Source organism: Vicia villosa, linkage group LG2, assembly GCF_029867415.1.
Source record: "Vicia villosa cultivar HV-30 ecotype Madison, WI linkage group LG2, Vvil1.0, whole genome shotgun sequence".
In the NCBI taxonomy this organism is placed as follows: Eukaryota; Viridiplantae; Streptophyta; class Magnoliopsida; order Fabales; family Fabaceae; genus Vicia; species Vicia villosa.
In genome coordinates, this window is record NC_081181.1 from 42,981,197 (window position 1) to 43,001,878 (window position 20,682).

The 20,682-nt window shown below is 38.4% G+C and overlaps 1 non-coding gene across 1 annotated transcript; it reads left to right on the forward strand.

Moving 5' to 3' along the window:
- The first annotated feature begins 1,252 nt into the window (after positions 1–1,252).
- Positions 1,253–1,359, forward strand: LOC131654323 (small nucleolar RNA R71). Its single transcript, XR_009299364.1, has one exon. It is a non-coding gene; the product is annotated as a small nucleolar RNA R71 (small nucleolar RNA).
- The last annotated feature ends 19,323 nt before the right edge of the window (positions 1,360–20,682 follow it).

A 20,682-nucleotide genomic window follows, 5' to 3' on the forward strand; every position in this document is an offset into this window, starting at 1 on the left:
GTCTTTCAGTTTTGGAGGCATGTTATTTTGGATGATAGCGCTACATTCAGCGGTAAGCGTTATAGTTTCGTTATCCTCGAGCTTCTTTTTGTTTGATAAGATTTCTTTTAAGAACTTAGCGTACGAAGGCATCTCAGTTATGGCTTCTGTGAATGGTATGGTTATGTTTAATTGCTTCAGAAGTTCTACAAATCTTTTAAATTGCGCTTCGGTTTTTGATTTGGCTAATCTTTGAGGGTAAGGAATTGGTGGCTTATAAGGTGGTGGTGGAACATAAGGTTTCTCTTTTTCGGGTTCCACTTCGTTATTGTACTCTTTAGTCTTAGCAGTTTGTTCGTCGGTTGTTTTCTTTTGGGTTTCCTTTGGCTCTTGTTGTGACATGGGTACGTTTTGGGTTCTAGGATCTATGGGTCCATCGTAATTAGTTCCACTTCGTAGTGTTATCGCGTTCGCATGTCCTTTAGGATTAGGTTGTGGTTGAGCGGGAAACGTGCCAGCAGGGGCAGCAGTAGGTGCTTGTTGTTGAGCTACTTGTGAGATTTGAGTTTCTAACATTTTGTTATGCGTAGCTAAAGCATCTACTTTGTTCGATAGTTGTTTTAGTTGCTCGCTATTGTGGATGTTTTGATTCAGGAAGTCTTTATTGGTTTGTTGTTGGGAAGCTATAAAGTTCTCCATCATGATTTCTAGGTTTGACTTCCTAGGGGTGTTTTGAGCAGCTACAGGCGCTTTTTGGTAGCCAGGTGGTACAGCAGGTGCTTGTCCAGGCGCGTACAACGCATTGTTGTTCTTATAAGAAAAGTTCGGGTGGTTTTTCCATCCAGGGTTGTACGTGTTAGAATAAGGGTTTCCTTGAGCGTAATTTACTTGATCAGATGGGACTCCAGTCAAGAGTTGGCATTCAGCAACTACATGCCCAGTCAATCCACAAATCTCGCAGTTAGGTGCTACAGCGGCAGCGGTGGCTGAAGGAGTGATGGTTAAATTCTCGATCTTTTGAGTTAAAGCGTCTACTTTAGCGTTAACGCGGTCTATACCACTAATTTCGTACATTCCTCCTTTGGTTTGGGCTTTCTCTAGAGCGGCGCGTTCTCCTCCCCATTGGTAATGGTTTTGTGCCATGTTCTCTATGAGTTTGTATGCTTCATCATGGGGTTTGTCCATTAATGCTCCGCCAGCAGCGGCATCTATAGTCATTTTAGTGTTATATAAGAGACCACCATAAAAGGTATGGATGATCAGCCATGGTTCGAGTCCATGATGAGGGCATATTCTAAGCATGTCCTTGTAACGTTCCCAAGCTTCGAAGAGCGATTCGTTATCTTTCTGGGTAAATCCGTTGATTTGACCTCTAAGCATAGCAGTCTTGCTAGGCGGAAAGTATCTCGCTAAGAATACTCTCTTCAATTCGTCCCACGTTGTTATGGAATTGGAAGGCAGGGATTGAAGCCACGCTCTCGCTCTATCTCTCAAGGAGAAAGGGAAAAGGCGTAATCGAATAGCTTCGGAACTAACGTTGTTGGCTTTGATAGTGTCGGCGTATTGCACGAACACGGATAAATGGAGATTGGGGTCGTCTACAGGGCTTCCAGAGAATTGATTCTGTTGAACAGCTTGGACCAGTGAAGGTTTCAGTTCGAAATTGTTCGCTTCAATCGCAGGTGGTGCGATACTTGAATGCGGTTCAGCGCGCGAAGGAGCGGCATAGTCTCTAAGAGGACGAATAGCAGCCATCTCTAGCTTCGGGGTGATTTGATTGATTTGATCAGTAAAATTCAATTCCTGATTAATCGGAATTTCTGCTACTTCGGGAAGGTTGCGAGCTCGACGTTTAACGTTAATGAAACGTTCGATCTCGTTAATTCGTTGTATTAAGTCTCCTCCTTGTGAACGAGTATTTGGCATACAATCGTTCAAAAAGAAAGGGAAGAATTATCCTAGTCTCTACGGTGTAACAGTGAGTTACGATATCGACTTAAATAGTCCCCGGCAACGGCGCCAAAAACTTGATCGCGACTTTACGTGTCTATGAATCTGATAACTGCAAGTGCACAGTCGTGTCGTGTAGTTTTAAAAGATATCGAATCCACAGGGACTATGAATCAATCTACCGTTATCTAAGGTTACTATGTAAAGCTAGGAGTACTAAAATTTCGATTGTTCCTAAGGGAAAGTGATTGTGAGAAAATAAAGAATAATAATAAAAGACAGGTATCAGTATGTATTTCGTTTAACTAAAGGTAATCCGAAGGTTCATTGGCTTTTGCATAATTAAATTAAAAATCTTTACTAATTCCAATTGATTAAAAATCCTCGTCTCAAACTTTCGCTCTGTTGATTCAGACTACTATCCTAATCCTAATGTACGCTTTCGCCATCCCATTAGATTTTAGAAGAGCTTTTTGGAAACAATGTAATTAATAAAATGCCTATTTTACGAGGTTGTTATCTATTTAAATCTCCTAATCTCAAACTTTCGCTCTGTTGACTCGGAACATGCTAATATCCCTAACGTACGCTTTCGCCATCCCATTCGGGTGTAAAAACACTTTTTGAAAATAAATAAGTTCCAATTAGTTTTAATACGCTTTCGCCATCCTTAAAACTAATGTCCTATGTCTACTATCCAGTTAAAGATCTCAAACTTTCGCTCTATTGATTTTAACCTTTGACCGTCCTAATCCCTCAAACTTTCGCTCTGTTGGTTTTAAGACTTACTAATTAAACTAGACATATAAACCAAAAATAAGTGATAATTAATAAAACATAATTTAAGCCAATTTATTTCGGATCCCTACGGTTAACTTACTTTACATACCGACACCTTTAGTATTTTAGCCAGACATATTAATACGATTAAACATACATATATTGGTTCGGTTCATAATAATAAGCATATTAAATGGCATATAATATATCATGCAGATAAATAATATAAATAAGGCGGTAAATAAAAAAACCTGAATTAAAATAAATCTGGATTGAATTGAATCTTGAAGTACTCGAACTTCCACCACAGGTTGGCTGGATCGTTCTTCGGAATTTAAATGGCAGAAAATAAAAACAAGGAAATAAAGCGATAAATCTAACGTAAGGCTAGATCTATGAAAAGTTCACAACAATTTCCAGTGTAGAAATCGTTGTGAGAAAATAGACGGTTAAATGAAAACAGAATAAGGAAAAGCAGTTCGCGGTACAATTTCGGCAGCACTTCGTTGGCAGGAAATCGGACTCCTTGGAAGTGGGATAGCAGGTCCTATTTATAGGAGGAGGTTTGCAGTTGGAATCCGTGAATTGAGGAACTTTCTGCAGACTGGGCGTGGAGACGTGGGTCTCCGTTTCTTCAGGAAGACTTGAGACGTGCGTCTCAAGTGGAGAAAATCTTGGGCAGTTGGAGACGGGCGTCTCCTCTTGGTGACGTGGCTGGAGAGAACGTGGAGACGTGCGTCTCCACTTGCTTGCAGGTCTGGGCCACGCGCCTTTTGATTCATGGTGGGCTGAATATCTCTTTTGGGCCTTTTGGGTCCTAATTGCACCCTTCTTTCACTTCAGCACTCCCTTTTCATCTTTTAGGCATAAATATTGGTCATTTAAGCTCAATTTTCTTTCCTTTTCGCAAATAGTCGAAATTGAAGTGTAAAACCTGAAATAAAGCAAATACACGCGTAATATCATAATAAATTAACATAATAAACGGAAAATGCTATAAATATCTATGGATTTTAGGCTAAATATACGATATAAAATCGTGTTATCATCTTTTCACGTTCTCCTCTTTCCTTCCCAATTCTAATTATTTTAAGAAAATAATAATAAAATTAGTAAAGAGCCTTCCTATATCACACCCCCCTCTTTTACTATTTCTCACATGGCCTAAATGCCATAAACCATTATTTTCACAAAAAAACCTTAATAATTCTAATTATTAATTCAATATTCCAAATTAAATTAATATTAAAATTATACGGGTGTTACATCATACCCCAAAATTTTCCCATCTCATTTGACCTTTTAAAACTCATACCAAGGTTCAAGACTCAGGGACATACTCTCCTAAACAATGACCTCCTAAACTAGGGTTTTGATTTCTCTGAAGAGAATTAATAAATCAAAGTCTCCAATGGATTTCAGATGGTTCATGATGTTTCAAATTATCTCTATGACAAAATTCAGGCTTCAATTCCAAGGATTGCTCAGTCAATTGCTCAGAAAGTCAACAGTCGATTAGTTTGACCTAAAAGTCAACTGTGGTCAAAGTACAGTCAAAATTCCTGATTTTTTGTCAACATCCTTATTTTGAAGTATCATTCATCATTTGATCAAGGATTGATCATGATTCATCAAGGAAAGTTCAGAAATCAACAAAACCTAAAGATTCTAAATTAGGGTTTTTTGACCTAAAGTCAACTGAACTTTGACCAGCCATAACTTTCACATGGAACATCATAAATTTCCCATACAAATCTCAATTTGAAGGAAATTGAATTCTCTACAACTTTTTGTCTCACATGCCAAGTCTAAAAATGCTTCATTTGATAAATATGGATCAAAAGATTATAGGTCCCTTTTTGAAAGTCAACCAAAAGCAATTTTTTGTCAAAGCCCATATCATCAAGATAAAATCTTCAAATGGAAAAACGTTTCCAAAGTGGCTTATAGAGAACATCTTGAGGTTTCCAAAAAGTCCTAAAACTCCTCCATATCTTAAAAATTGAGGGAGATATGCCTTGTCAAAGTTGGACAATTTTAAGGGGAAAATGTGAAAGAAAATGCCTCAAAATGAATTAATTTGGTTTATTTAATTTTACTTGAATTTTTATTCATTTAAAAGGCAATAAAATTAAAAAAATCAAAGATTTATGAAGAAGATTTGTTTTGAATCTAATTCTAATCAAATCCAATCAATATTAACTCCAAAAATCAATCAAATTTCGTGCACCAATTCATTGGAAGAAGATTGAATCAAATTGGGCAAAATTGGAAGTTTTTAAAACCATATTTCCAATCAAATTTCTTCAATGGCAAATCAAAGATTTAACAAGATTCAGGTCCAAATTGTTACCCTAAATCCTTCTATTATAAGTACACAAGCATTGCAAACCTAGAATTCACGAAAAACCTGCCTCAAGAACCCTAATCCGAGTTCATAAAATTCAAGAAAAAGTGGAATTCATTCTTGGTGATTGAGATCGATTCAAAGAGTTTTGAAGGTCCAAGCATATTCCTGGAGCATCACTGAACGTGTTCAGATCCTCATCAAGCCTTGAAGCATCCAGAACACACTCACAAAAACCCACGATTTGCGGTTTTAAAAAGCCCTTCGATTTCAATAATTCATGCATCATTTACATGTTTTAATTGCATATTTGTGTTTGTTATGATGTCTTGAATGATTCTGGAGTTTTAATTTAGCTATTGTGCGTATATGAGGATCCACCATGTTAGGGTTCATGAGCCTCAAATTGGGGTTTTTTAATTTAGTGCAAATTAAGGCTCGATACTGGTACAGGTGTGTTCGTGAGACCAAGACGAACATGAGTATGGTCTCCTTTTTTATTTTTGATGCTTGTATGAGTTGTTAACAATTAACAGGTGTAATAGCTTTGAGTTTTTATAGCGTACTGGTAATAAGCGTTGTAAAAGCCATGGTTCAGTTTTTCCATGAAGAAGGTGATGATGTGTCCTCGTGTGGTTGGCTTGTTTGAATTCTGGCGCGCGTCTTGGATCCTGTTTCATTGTTTTAATATATTCTTTCAAATGCGCTCTTTAAACAAATCCAGTAAGTTGGCTCAGTGGCACAACGCGTGAAGGACCAAAGTGTCCAGGGTTTGATCCCTGGCCCTTGCAACTTTTTTTTAAACAATCACTTGCCACCGATCCCATGCGCCCCAGGTATCCCGGTGTACCATACGCCCTCAAGGCTCAGCCAATGGATTGTCAGCTTCCTCAGATCCAACATCTCTGGCATTGAGGGTGCACTGTGATCCCTCAGAAGCCAGCCACACCTAATCAAAGCTAAGTATTTCTTAATTTTTTTATTTTACATGATCCTTTTATTTATTTATTTTCTTTTATTTCTTTTAGTTTATTAATTATTTGCTCTAATTTTTTTTTACATTTACTAAAAATGTTATTTTTGATAATAATTTATTTTTTATCGAAAACTTGACTTTTTTTATCATCTTATCAATAATTGTTTTTTTAATATTAAAAACTCAATTTTTTTGCCTATACTTTTAATTAATTAAGTAGGGTTTAATCCCGTAATTATTTAATTATCATATTTTATCGAACATTCGATTTCCTTAACCTTTAATGATTATTAAAAAAAATATTAAAATCATTTATTTTACATATTCTGTTTAAACAATTTGCTTTAAACCTGGTTTGTTTTAATCAATTAGGGTTTGTAGATCTTTAATGCACTAACCTTTCTCTTCTTCATTCTTAATTTTTCAGGGTTTGTCAAGAATTGATGAAGGCTCAAGCCATCTGATTATTTTAAATTAATGATTCTTTTTTATTTTGCCTTTTTATTTTTGCCCGCAGGTGTTTATTGTAATAGCGTAGGATTTTATTTTCTGCCTTTTATTTCGCCGTAATATTAATTGTTGTGGTTAGTAATCCTAGGGAGTGCAAGCCTGTTAATTGAATTAGAATAACTAATTACAAGATAAAATATCCGAATTAACCACGTGATTGTGCCACACACACACCTTTAGGGTAACCTCTCTTGTTGCCTGTTGCCTTATTATTTGTTGCCTTGTTGCCTTATTATTTGTTGCCTTTAAAATAGTCAAGTCCCTCGATTCCGAGGATACCTAAAGCAAATGTTACCCTCAGTTCATTCATCATCAATTTTGTCCCTCGAGGTTGCCTTATAAAAGATGACTGTCCCCATTGCTAAGGTATCCTCGCCTGTTGCCTAAGAGATTAAATGACTATTATATCCTTCCCTTAGACTACCTGCCCTCTTTATGGCAGGGATTACTTAAAAGAGGGGTTACCTTAAAGTTTAGGATCACTTTAATTGTTTGCTTTGTTTGCTTTATTTTTAAGGGTACTTTTGGGTATTCTCTTGTGTGAAAGATCCTACACCCGAATCTAGTGTACCTTAGGTATGTGGCAATAGACCAAGGAGACTGTACGACTTGTATCGATATGGTTGATCTGGTGGCCACCATTAGTGTGACACTTTGGTTTGTCCTGGTGGCCATTGAACATGATCAAGGAGACATTTGGCTGCCGCGTGGTGTCATTAAGCACTAATTCGCCCTTAGAAGCTTAGTTGAACTTGACTCTGGCTTATAGGAAGTAGCGAGATAGCTGGCTTTGGATTCCTGACTGAAGCCGGTTGATACTCGATGCTACACTCATTGAGATTGGACTCTAAGGATGTTTTTGGCTGGCCGATCGAGTGCCATGTTGAGATAATGTCCGCGAGAAAGATCAGGGATATGAGCACCATAGAACCCAGTTACTCTTTTAGGACAGGTTAAACCAACTAAACTCAAGAAAGGAGGGTATGCACCTATGGACTTCATGCAAGCCCTTAAACCTAAGGACTTTGTGTGACTTGTTTGTGTTTGTTATCTACTTGACATCATAACATCATAACATCATAACATCATGACATCATGGCATATCATCTCCACTAACGATTTCAAGGACCAAGAAATTTATCTTTGTTCTGTTTTGTAGGACATGGCTTTCGCTACTAGGGATTACACACGAATCAACTTCATGGGGATACCTTCTGAGCTTAAGGAGCTGGTTTCAAAGGTTCCTGGAGATTCTTAATTTGCCAAAAGCCATGGTTATCTACTTCGACTGGTCACCTCTAAGTTTGAAGAAGATATGATGAGAGTCCTATGCCAGTTCTTTGATCCTGAACATCATTGCTTCACATTCCCGGATTACCAATTGGTACCTACCATGGAGGAGTTCTCGGATTTACTTGGTATACCCATCCCTGATCAGTTACCTTTCACCGGTTTGGAGGACACTCCAAAACCCGAGACTATTGCTGCTGCATTACACCTGAAGAGATCAGACATTACCTCCAATTGGGAAACAAAGAATGGGGTTGAAGGTTTCTTGGCCAAGTTCTTATTTGGGAAAGCTCGACAATTCTTGAAAGTTATGAGTTACCATGCCTTTGAAGATATACTAGCTTTATTAATATACAGTTTGGTATTGTTTCCTAATCCTAATCAGTTCATAGATGTGCACGCCATTAAGATATTCCTGACTCGCAATCCGGTGCCTACTTTACTCGGAGAAATTTTGCACTCACTCCACACCCGTACCATGAAGAAGCGAGGAACACTCATGTGTTGTACGCCTCGACTAGCCAGGTGGTTTATTTCGTACCATCCTCGTTCAGTGATATGAAATGATCAAAAGATGCAATGGTCGCAAAGGATTATGTCACTTTCTCATTCAGATATTCGTTGGCATGTCATATGTCAGGAGTACGTCACTATTATTGACCATTGTGGGAAATTCCCTAATGTGCCACTCCTTGGCATTAGAGGGGGAATCACCTACAATCCTTCATTAGCCCTACGTCAATTTGGGTATGCTCGCAGGGATGGTCCTCACAACATGATTATCAAAGGGGTTGTTTTCAACTACGAAGAAGATGTTCAAAACCAGCGCCGGGAGTTCATACGCGCTTGGAACAAAGTGTACAAGGTTGATAGCAAGATTTGGGGTCAAAAGAACTCCATTCCTTTAGAGCCTTATCTCAGATGGGTGTGCGCTCGTGCTCAGCGTTTTGTTATGCCATATCCCTATGTCAGACCTGTGATTGTGGAACCAGAGTATGAAGAAAAGGTTCCTCTAGTTATTCTTCATCCGAACATGCCTACTGATTTAGAAGAGCTAAAAAGGTCATGGGTTCAGTTGAAGGAAGAAAGAGATTCTTTTGAGGCCCAATTCCGTGCTAAAGTGAAGCAAGTGTTAGAGCTCACGAAACAACTTCATGCAGAGCAAAGCATCAACAATTTCCTTGGGTCAAAGAGAAAGCGTCCATGGGAAACTTTAAGAAGTTTTTATTTTATTATTATATTTAGTTGTTTATTTTTTCCTTTCCCTTGTAAGCCTAAAAATGGCAAAAAACAATAATTGCAATTTAATTACTACTAATAAAAGTTGTTTCTTTTCTTTTGTTTAAACAAATTTAAATTTCAAGGTCCTTGAAAACATTGCATACGCATACGCATACCATTCATAAACACTGCATCACAGGTTTTTTATAACAGGTCTCTCATCTTTCCGCTGTTTATTTCAGTAAGGAAATGGATCTCGAACAATCCGTCAAGAATCTCCAAGCTCAGAATGCTGAGTTCCAAGCTTTGATCCTGAATTTGTCCAAGGGACAAAATGAGTTGAAATCCCTTCTGACTAAGAAGGAAAATAAGACCAAGAAGTTGGTAGGTGTTTTCAACATGGGAAGAAGGTTCAGAGGTCCTCTCAAAAGGGCCAAGGAAGTTGAAACCCACGAAGACGACGACCATGAGGATAGCATTAGCATCAAGATTGATGCAAAGAGCAATGCCGGTTCTGCTAAGCAAAATGATGAAGGAGACTATTACTATGAGGAGGAATATCCCGAAGAGAAATACAAGCAATTGGAGGAACGTATGAAGGCTATGGAAATCCAGAAGGTACCTGGGCTGGATTTTGAGGAATTAGGGCTCACCTCTGGAGTCGTTATCCCTCCAAAGTTCAAGACTCCAACCTTTGCTAAGTATGACGGAGTCTCTTGCCCTAAACTGCACCTGAAATCCTATGTGAGGAAAATTCAGCCTCATACTGCTGACAAGATGCTATGGATCCACTTTTTCCAAGAAAGCTTATCCGGAACCCAACTCGAATGGTACTATCAGCTGGATGGCGCCAACATTCATACATGGGAAGACTTGGCTATTGATTTCTACAAGCAATACCAATACAATGCTGATCTTGCGCCTACTCGCACTCAATTGCAAAGCATGACTATGGGCCCGAAAGAGAGTTTCAAGGAGTATGTTCAGAAATGGAGAGACTTGGTTGGAAGAGTTTAACCACCTTTAGCTGACAGAGAGTTGGTTGACATGTTCATGGGTACGCTGACCGGTCCGTTCTATAGTCACCTACTGGGTAGTTCATCCTCTGGTTTTACGGAGCTCATATTGACTGGAGAACATGTTGAGAGTGGTATCCGAAGCGGGAAGATTTAGGTAGGTGCTACCTCTGGTACTACAAAGAAGCCATATCATGAAAAGAATGAGTCTAATGTTGTGCATAGTCAGAAGGTTCACAATAAGAATGATCAGAACCAACCTGTTGGGGCCGTCCAAATCTCTACACCAACGCCTCAACAGACCTCCAAACAAGGGTATCAACGCAAAACAGACAGACCTAGAAGACAGTTTACCCCGATCAACATGCCTTTGTCTTAAGTCCTGCAACATCTATTGAAGGCTAGCTTGATCACCACGAAGGATCCTCCAAAGATTGTCAACACTGCAAATCCAACTCATGGTCCTAAGGCTACATGTGTTTATCATTCCAATGCTCCTGGACACCATGCGAATAATTGTTGGGCACTGAGAAACAAAGTCCAGGATATGATAGAAGCTGGTGAAATTGAGTTCGACGCTCCAGAGACTCCTAATGTCATCACTGCTCCAATGCCAAAACACGATAAGACTATTAATGCTATCATGGATGTGGTATATGTCCATGATGTGAGAGATCTGTCAACTCCTCTCCCGGTCATCAAGAGAAAGCTACTGCAAGCCGGTTTATTTCCGGGTTGCGATGTAGGTTGTTACTATTGTGCGTCCCAATCCAATGGTTGTGAGAATCTTAAAAGAGGAATTCAAGGCTGGATCGATTATCGCACTATCATGTTTGAAAAGATTCCTTCTGTAGAGAATTTGTGCGAAGGTTTCTCCCGTGGCTTGAAGATTGAAGACGTATCAGTAATTTCTAAAGCTCCGTTGAAGATCCCTACTAAGGCTTCATTCGATTTCTGCTGAACCCCGTGTGGCTCCTGTAATCATCACTAAGCCTGGCCCAATTTCGTATTCTTCTGATAAGGCTATCCCTTGGAACTATGGTGCCAAGGTCTATATTCAGGGAGTTAAACAAGAACTTGTAGCTGACAAGGTTACTGAAGGCGCTAATCCTGATGTGGGTAATATTGCTGGAACTAGTAAAGTAACAAGAAGAGGAAGAGTGTTTTCTCCAAAAATCTCTCCAAACACTGTTGCACCTACTGGTACCCCTATTCCTAATCAGAATGCTGATACCCGAGGTAAAGGGCCATTGCCTGAACCCATCCAGACACCAGTCGAGACTATTACTAAAAATCCATCTCCTGAAGAAGCAAATGAGTTCTTGAAGATCATCCGCAAGAGTGGTTATGACATTGTTGAAAAGATGGGGCATACTCCTTCCAAGATCTCTATGTTGTCACTCCTAAGTTGTTCCAAGACTCACGCTAAAGCTATGATGAAGTTTCTAGAGGTTGCCCATGTGCCACAAGAGATTTTTGTCACTTAACTTGAGAATTGTATTTCCAATCTGACGACAGACAATTACCTTGGGTTTTTTGATGCTGATCTAAGTCCCAGTGGAAAGAATCATAACAAAGCTTTGCACATTTCCATTGAATGTGGGGGAACCACTCTAGCCCATGTACTAGTTGACAATGGTTCATCTCTGAATGTGCTACCCAAGGTGGTATTGGAAAAACTCAACCCCGAAGTAATCATGCTGAATTCCAGTGATGTGATAGTAAAAGCTTTCGATTGTTCGATGAGTACGGTATATGGCGAAGTTGAGCTCCCAATCAGAGTAGGCTCTCAGACTTTCAACACTATGTTCTATGTGATGGACATCCATCCCGCTTATTCTTGCCTACTTGGGCGCCCTTGGATACATGGGGCAAATGCCGTGTGTAACACCCTTCTAAACCCCGCGGCAATTAATCAAATTAAATCAGAGTAACATGCACCAGGGCGTCACAATTCAATATAAAAATAAAACAACATTAGTCGTATGTCATGCATTCACCGAAGAAACATCTTAACATAACTCATAACAAACTATCTCATGTTTACAAAACGGAATAAGTCATCAAACTAGCATTACATCATCCATGCTTTAATACTTAAATAAAATAAACAAAAACAGAGTTAATGTCATAAATTAAAACAACGTTCCCCAGTGTTACATCTATCAGAGCATGACCCGACGCTAACCGACACATTGACTCATGAGCTAATCCTCACCGAGTCGAAGCCGCTATCCTCAATCTGAAAAATATAGTGTAAGGGTGAGTCTCATTCGCAATTAACAAATATTATTGCATTATAAATAACAGTACATCAATAGTTATATTATTCACCCAACTCATCTATATCCAGATCATCCATCAACATACAAACACATACCTCCAAAAACAATACAAGAGCATACATATAGTCATGTTATCAAATCCATGCAAATGAATGCAACTGACTTTATGCATGTGGTACCAACATCATCAATGGGAATCACCCACCGACCGATCTATCATCATCCAGATACGGCCCTGCCAGCACAAATTCCACACAGTGGGAGCTCTGCCATTCACTGAATCCTCTCATCATCTAGGATTCAGCCCTCATTAATGTTTATGAATGCATGCAAACATATATATATAACATACTTTCATCATCACCATTCTATGAGTAGCATCATCTATACCCATTTCATCATCCCCATCATCATTATTAAGCATGTTCATATATACATTAACATCATTCAATACAATCAATTATCAGTAAACCACAAGAGCACATCACAAGGTTTACTCATTCTCAAACAACACACAAAACAGGCCTACAGATCGAAAGTTACGCATCATTGAACTTTCCAGAAAATCACAAAATAGAAATTTGCACACACAGCGACCATACGCGTATCATCAGGCCCATACGTGTATCGTCCATTTCCATACGCGTATCATACGTGTTTCACCAGAATCCAAAATGTCATAAAAACAACCCCATACGCGTATCAGTCTTGCCATACGCGTATCACCAGAACCAATTTCCTCTTTTAAAATTTCCATACGCGTATGAGCATCCTCATACGCTCCTCATACGCAAATAGCCAGTACAGTGTATTTTGGGACAGGGCAGCAGCGTATCATACGCGTATAGCCCTTGGGAAATGTTCCTCATACGCGTATGACTCCATCCCATACGCGTATGAAACTGTTCCATACGCGAAAAACCAGAAAAATGCCCAGAATTCAGCAGTTTCGTAACAGTCCAATTCTCACTCGTTTCTACTCATACCAGTTCACGATTTTGAGTCTAAAACAGTCCATTTATATGTTTTCATTCATAGGATTCATTCATACAGATTAATCTATCATCACATATCAATCCACACATTACAATCCAAAAAATCTAACCCAATTCTTAGAACCCAAAACCTAACTCTGACATACAAACCGAATTGACTCAACAACACAACTATTCATACACTATTCATCTATAATCACAATAAGAGATGATAATTGGAAGAGTCCCCCCTTACCTTAGCCAAATTCTTGATCTTTGGTCTCTTCCTCTTCGTTCCTCTTTCACGTTCTTCGTGTTCCAACTTCTCTCTTTTTCACCTTCTGTTCCTTCCTTCCCAATTCTAATTATTTTATGAGAATAATAATAAAATTAGTAAAAGGCCTTCCTATATCACACCCCTCTTTTACTATTTCTCACATGGCCCAAATGCCATAAACCATTATTTTTTACAAAATCCTTAATAATTCTAATTATTAATTCAATATTCCAAATTAAATTAATATTAAAATTATACCGGCGTTACACCATGACTTCAACCCTACATCAAAAACTGAAATACCCAGCGAAAGGCAAGATCGTCACTGTGTATGGCGAGGAGGAATACATGGTGAGCTTCGTAGATGAGACCAAGTATGTTGAGCTTACTGGAGAAGCCTTCGAATCTCCCCGTCAGGCGTTTGAGTTGGTCCCTCAAGTGGTTCCTAAGGCTAAGCCTGCCCACATTGTTCCTAAAGTTACTAGAATTCCTCCTGCAATGACTTCTCTAAAAGATGCTAGGGTTGTGGTTGAAGAAGGTGGTTGTACTATCTGGGGGCAACTCCCTGATATTCCTTACAAATCAAACAAATGGGGTTTAGGCTGCACTAGTAAGGATCAGAATGGAGAACAACACTCTCGTCCAGAAGGTTTGAAATATTGTTTCATCAGTAAAGGGGTCAATGCCATAGGAGAAGATAAAGATGGTTGCAACATGGACAAGTGGATCTTTCCTACACCCGACAAAGGGTTGGACAACTGGAAGACTGAAGACATTGTCTCTATCTCCTATAATCAGGAGTAATTGCCATTTCTAGTTTTGTTTTGCTTTCCTTTATGTTTTCCTAGTTGTATTTTTCTATATTTCAATAAACAATAACTTTAAAGTCGTGTGTCTTGCCCGGGGCACAACGGTCCGTTTGTTAGGGCTTGTCATTTCGTAAGCATATTTTCATTCAATAAAGCATTGGACGTTTCTTATTTTAAATCTTCTCTTTCTTTTACTTTTCTTTATTTTTCAAAATAGCTATGTGTTCTTACACACACCCACATAATACACTGCAGATCCATATCCACTCTAGATCCCATTGATAACGACTCTGCTATTGCCAACTATGACTTTAAAAATCCGATCTACCGAGCTGAGGACGGAGGTGAAGTAGATTGTGAAGTGCCTAGAGAACTTTCTAGATTTCTAGGGCAAGAAGAAAAGACTATACAGCCGCATGAAGAGCCAATTGAGGTTGTGAATATAGGTACTGACGAAGAAAAGAAAGAAATCAAGATAGGGGCTAGCTAGAAGAGGGTGTCAAAAAGAGATTGATCCAGATGCTACGAGACAATGTTGAGATATTTGCTTCGTCTAACGAAGATATGCCTGGGCTCGATACTGATATTGTGGTTCACCGTCTACCTATCAAAGGAAAAAGTCCTCTAGTTAAGCAAAAGTTACGAAGAAGCAGGCCTGACATGGCTCAGAAGATCAAAGAAGACGTTGAGAAACAATTCAATACCGGTTTCCTAAAGGTTGTGAGATATCCACCATGGATTGCTAATATAGTCCCGGTACCTAAGTGTAATACGGTGAACTGACTTTAAAGAAATGTCGCGGTAAGCAAGAGTCGCCACCGACTTTTATTTTATCCAAAGAAAGGCTAAAAGAACAAAAAAAAACCTTTTTGAAAGAGATTGAGTTCGGGGGGTAAGTTATACAAAGGGAAGGTTTAAAGCACCCTTTGTATCCATGGTTATCCATGGGCTCTTAATTGCTTAGCTCACTTTTGTTTTCAAAATATTTGAAGTGTAGTGTGTGAATAAGAAAATGTTTGAATAAGAACTTTAGCTTGTAAATAAGCGTAGTCTTTTTGAAAAGATTCTTTGGAAAGAAGTGGGAAAAGATTTGAATTTGAATTTGAAGAAGAGCAAGCAATTAAAAGCAATTACCCTTAAGTTATAAAAATTTGTTCTTTTAGCTTTTCAGGGCTATCCATACCATAGGAGGGTAGGAAGTCCTTTTATTGGATGTTGAAGGGTCATCGAGATTATCGTTCGCCACAAGACTGTCCCTGCCATAAAGAGGGTAGGTAGTCTTTAGGGAAGGATATAATAGTCATTTTTAGGCATCATGCGGGGATACCTTAGCAATGGGGACAAATCATCATTTACCGAGGCAACGTCGAGGGACAAATTTGATGATGAATGAACTGAGGGCAACATTTGCTTTAGGTATCCTCAAAATCAAGGGACTTGACTATTATTTAATGCAACAGAATCATAAGGCAACAAGGCAACAAGAAGGCAACAGGCAACGAGAGAGATTACCCTAAAGGTGTGTGTGTAGCACAATCAGGTGATTTCAATTAGGTATGTGTGTAGCACAATCAGGTGATTTCAATTCAGATATTTATCTTGTAATTAGTGATGCTAATTCAGTTCAAAGCTTGCACTCCCTAAGATCACTAACCATGGCAGAAAATAAAACAGTTAAAATCCTACGCTATTACAATAAACACCTGCGGGGATGGGGGAAATTAAAAGGCGGAAAAATAAACCTAATCTATTACAATAAAACCCTTATAGGGTAACAGAAAAATAAAGACAGAAAATAAGAGAGAACAATAATTAATTTACACATCTTGAGCCTTCATCGCTCCTTGATGAACCCTGAAAGTTACGAATGAAGAAGAGAAAAGTTAGTGCATTAAAGGTCGACAACCCTAATTTATCGAGGTAAATTAGGGTTAATACAATTGGCTTAAATAAAATATAAAAAGTTAATAATTTAATATTTTAAATAACCATTAAAGGGTGAAAAACGAAGGTTCGATTTTAAATGTAACAATTAAATAATTTATTTGATTAAATCCTAATCATTTAATCGATTAAAAGTATATACGAAAATTTGAAATTTTTTTAAGATTAAGAGAAACAATTATTTGATAGAATTATGGAAAAAAAGTCGAGTTGTCGATTAAAATAAATAATTATCAAAAAATAACATTATTTAGTAAATATAATTTTTAGGAAAAAAATTGATGAGAAAAGAAAAGAAATTAAATAACAAAAGAATTATGTACTTAAAATTAAACAAAAATAAATAGAAACTTAGCTTTGGATCAGGTGTGGTTAGCTTCTGAACGTCCATGGCAGACCATCAGCTTGCAGGGCGTTGGATCTATCTTCATGATAATCTAGTGGTTGAGATGCTAAGGGTGCATCGTGAGGTGCGTGGGAATATGAGCACCAAATTTTGAAACAAAGAAATTCAAAAAAACCATAAGGTCCTGGCTGGGTTCGAACCCATGCGTATTAACTCACTCCTGAATTGCTTGGCCAAGTGTAGTGCAAGTCTTTGTTGTTTATATAACCTGGAGTAATCAATATATAATAAAACATGATCAAGAAATTAAATGAAATTGTATTTTCCACACGCGGGCCCCAGGTGCGTTTTGACTGACCAACCAGAACACTCGCAAGGGACACGTAGATGGTCAAAACTTCCAGAAAATACAGACCCGCCGGAGACGGCGGAAACATCTTCTTCTCCGGTGGCCATCCGCCCTAACACCTGCAAAACAACAGTCAAATCGAGAAACAAAATGGCCTGTCTTGATCGAAATTTCCTCCTGGGTCCGAATATGCTCTTAGTTTCGCTTGAAAATGAGTGTAGCCAGGGTTTCGAAGAAACACATCTTTGAAGCCCTAGCCATGGCAAGCTGTTATTCCAGCGTCTTACCTTCACAGTAATGGTACTAAACGAATCCAAGCATGATTAGGAGCATATGTATGATCATAAAATTCATTTAAATGGCATGTACATGAAGATTTAATTTCAAAGAAACTAGGCAAACCGGTGTTACTTGGAGATGATGATAAGGGATGCTGCAATCCTTGAGAATGGTTGGAGTGCGTTCCTGGGAGTCCCTGGACGACGATGGAGTGCTTGGAATCGGTTGAAACTTGCTGAAAAAGATTCTTGGTCAAGCCCTAGTTTGTGAAGTTTTTGTAACTTGGAAATCCTTGTTCCTTCTCCTCACTTTTTCGTACCCTTGCCTTGTATGCAGCACATGGTATTTATAAGGTGCAAATTAGGGTGAATATTTGATACAAAAAATAGATTAGTTGATTGAAGAAAAATTGAAAAAGATTTGATCCTAATTTCACTTAAATCATTCAATTTTTGTACCAATCTTTCTTCAATCTCTCATCACAAAATTTTATCAAATATTTGATTTATTGGCTGATTGGAAATCAAAGATAAATCACATCTTTTTATTTTTCTCCCAAATCTTTGATTTTAGCCATAATTTTAATGAATAAAATTCAATAAAAAATCAAATAATAATCATAAATTCGTGGCTTTGGACTTGGAGCTTCTAGATGACTTGGGGAACAAGATTGAGTCATAAAAAGTTGGGCCTCTTTGCAAGAAAAATCCTTTTGATCCACTTTTACTTCACATTTTTCTTTCAAAATTGTCAAACTTTGACAAGGAATATCTCCCTCAATTTTTAAGGTATGGAGGAGTTCTAGGACTTTTTGGAAACCTCAAGATGTCTCCTATAAGCCACTTTGGAAGTTTTTTTCCATTTGAGGATTTTATCTTTGATGATATTGCTTCTGACAAAAAGCTGTTTTTTGCGATCTTCTAGAAGGACCTGTAATCTTTTGATTCATACCTCTCAAATGAAGCATTTTTAGACTTGGCATGGAGAGACAAAGTTGTATAGAATTCAATTTCCTTCAAATTGAGCTTGGGATGGAAAATTTCTGATGTTCCCTGTGAAAGTTATGGCTGGTCAAAGTTTAGTTGACTTTAGGTCAAAAAACCCTAATTTAGAAACTTTAGGTTTTGTTGATTTCCGAACTTTCCTTGATGAATCATGATCAATCCTTGATCAAATAATGAATGATACTTCAAAATGAGGATGTTGACCAAAAATCAGGAATTTTGACTGTACTTTGACCACAGTTGACTTTTAGATCAGGCTAGTCGATTGTTGACTATCTGAGCTTCTGTCTGGGCAATCTTGTGAATCAGTGCTTGAAACTTGGCATGAGGGTACTTTGAATCATATGAGAGATCATTGAATCCACTTGAGGTATCAGAAGTTCAAATTCCTTGATTAAATCAGAAACCTTAATTTTGGATCTTGTGCTTAGGAGAAGAGTGAGCTTGCACTGTCTTGAGCAATTGCAAGTCAGGTGATTAAAAACATCTTGGAATATGACGGGAAAATTTTGGGGTATGACACTAAGAAAGATGGAAAGGTCAGAATGTGTGTAGACTACAGATATTTGAATCGAGCAAGCCCCAAAGATGATTTTCCCCTACCACATATTGATATCTTAGTTGATAGTACTGCACAATGCAAAGTGTTTTCCTTCATGGATGGTTTCCCAGGTTATAACCAGATTAAGATGGCACCCGAAAATATGGAAAAGACAACTTTCACTACTCCTTGGGGCACCTTTTGTTACAAAGTCATGCCGTTTGGGTTGAAGAATGCATGGGCAACATAACAACGTGCAATGGTAGCCTTGTTCCATGATATGATTCACAAAGAAATAGAGGTCTATGTTGATGATATGATTGCAAAATCCAACACTGAAGAAGAACATCTGGTCCCCCTGCTGAAATTGTTTGATAGGTTGAAGAAATACAAGCTGAGACTGAATCCAAACAAGTGTACTTTTGGGGTGAGGTCTGGTAAGTTACTAGGGTTCTTTAATAGCAGTAAAGGTATTGAAGTCGATCCCGCAAAAGTAAAAGCCATACAAGAAATGCCCGCTCCACAGAATGAGAAAGAAGTTAGAGGGTTCTTGGGACGTTTGAATTACATTGCTAGGTTTATTTCCCATATGACCGCTACTTGTGAGCCAATCTTCAAGTTACTGAGGAAAGATCAAGCAGTGAAATGGAATGACCAATGTCAAGAAGCTTTTGACAAAATTAAGAAGTACCTTCAGGAACCTCCGATTATGATACCACCCGTTGAAGGAAGACCGCTAATTATGTACTTAACAGTGTTGGAGAGTTCAATGAGGTGCGTACTGGGGCAACATGACGAGTCTGGTCGAAAAGAGCATGCAATATACTACCTTAACAAAAAGTTTACCGACTGTGAAACAAGATACTCACTACTCGAGAAAACTTGTTGCGCTTTGGCATGGGTTGCTCGTCGACTGAGACAGTATATGTTGAACCATACCACTTTGTTGATCTCTAAGATGGACCCTATCAAGTATGTGTTTGAGAAACCCGCTCTCTTCGGACGAATAGCAAGATGGCAGATGATATTAACAGAGTTTGACATTCAGTATACAACATAGAAAACAATCAAGTGAAGTGTGTTGGCAGACCACTTGGCCCAGCAAGCTGTAGACGACTATCAATCTATGAGTTTTGAATTTCCAGATGAGGATGTTATGCTTGTTACTGATTGTGAACAACCTGGTCCGGATGAAGGACCTGAACCAGGATCCCGATGGACCATGGTGTTTGACGGAGCTTCGAATGCACTCGGTAATGGTATTGGCGCTGTGATTATCTCTCCAGCAGGTGACACACTCCATTTACAGCAATACCGTGTTTCGATTGTACCAACAATATGGCTGAGTATGAAACATGTATCTTAGGTCTCAGAGCTGCTATTGACTTAAGAATTAAGTTCTTGGAAGTATATGGGGATTCTACCCTAGTGATTAGTCAGATCAAAGGAGAATGGGACACAAAGCATCCTAATCTCACGCCTTACAAAGATTTGGTGTTATCTTTGATTCCTTACTTCGAAGAGATTACTTTTGAACACATTCCCCGAGAAGAGAATCAATTGGCAGATGCATTAGCTACTATGTCATCCATGTTCAAGGTCAGATGGGACAATGAGGCTCCTATAGTTATCATTGAAAGGCATGATGAACCGGCATACTGTTACGAGATAGCTACTGAAGAGGTTGAAGAAAAACCATGGTTTTATGAAGCAAAAAGATATCTCGAAGCTCAGGAATATCCTGAAGGGGCATCTATCAATGACAAAAAGTTCTTAAGAAGATTTTCTTCCAAGTTCTTTCTAAG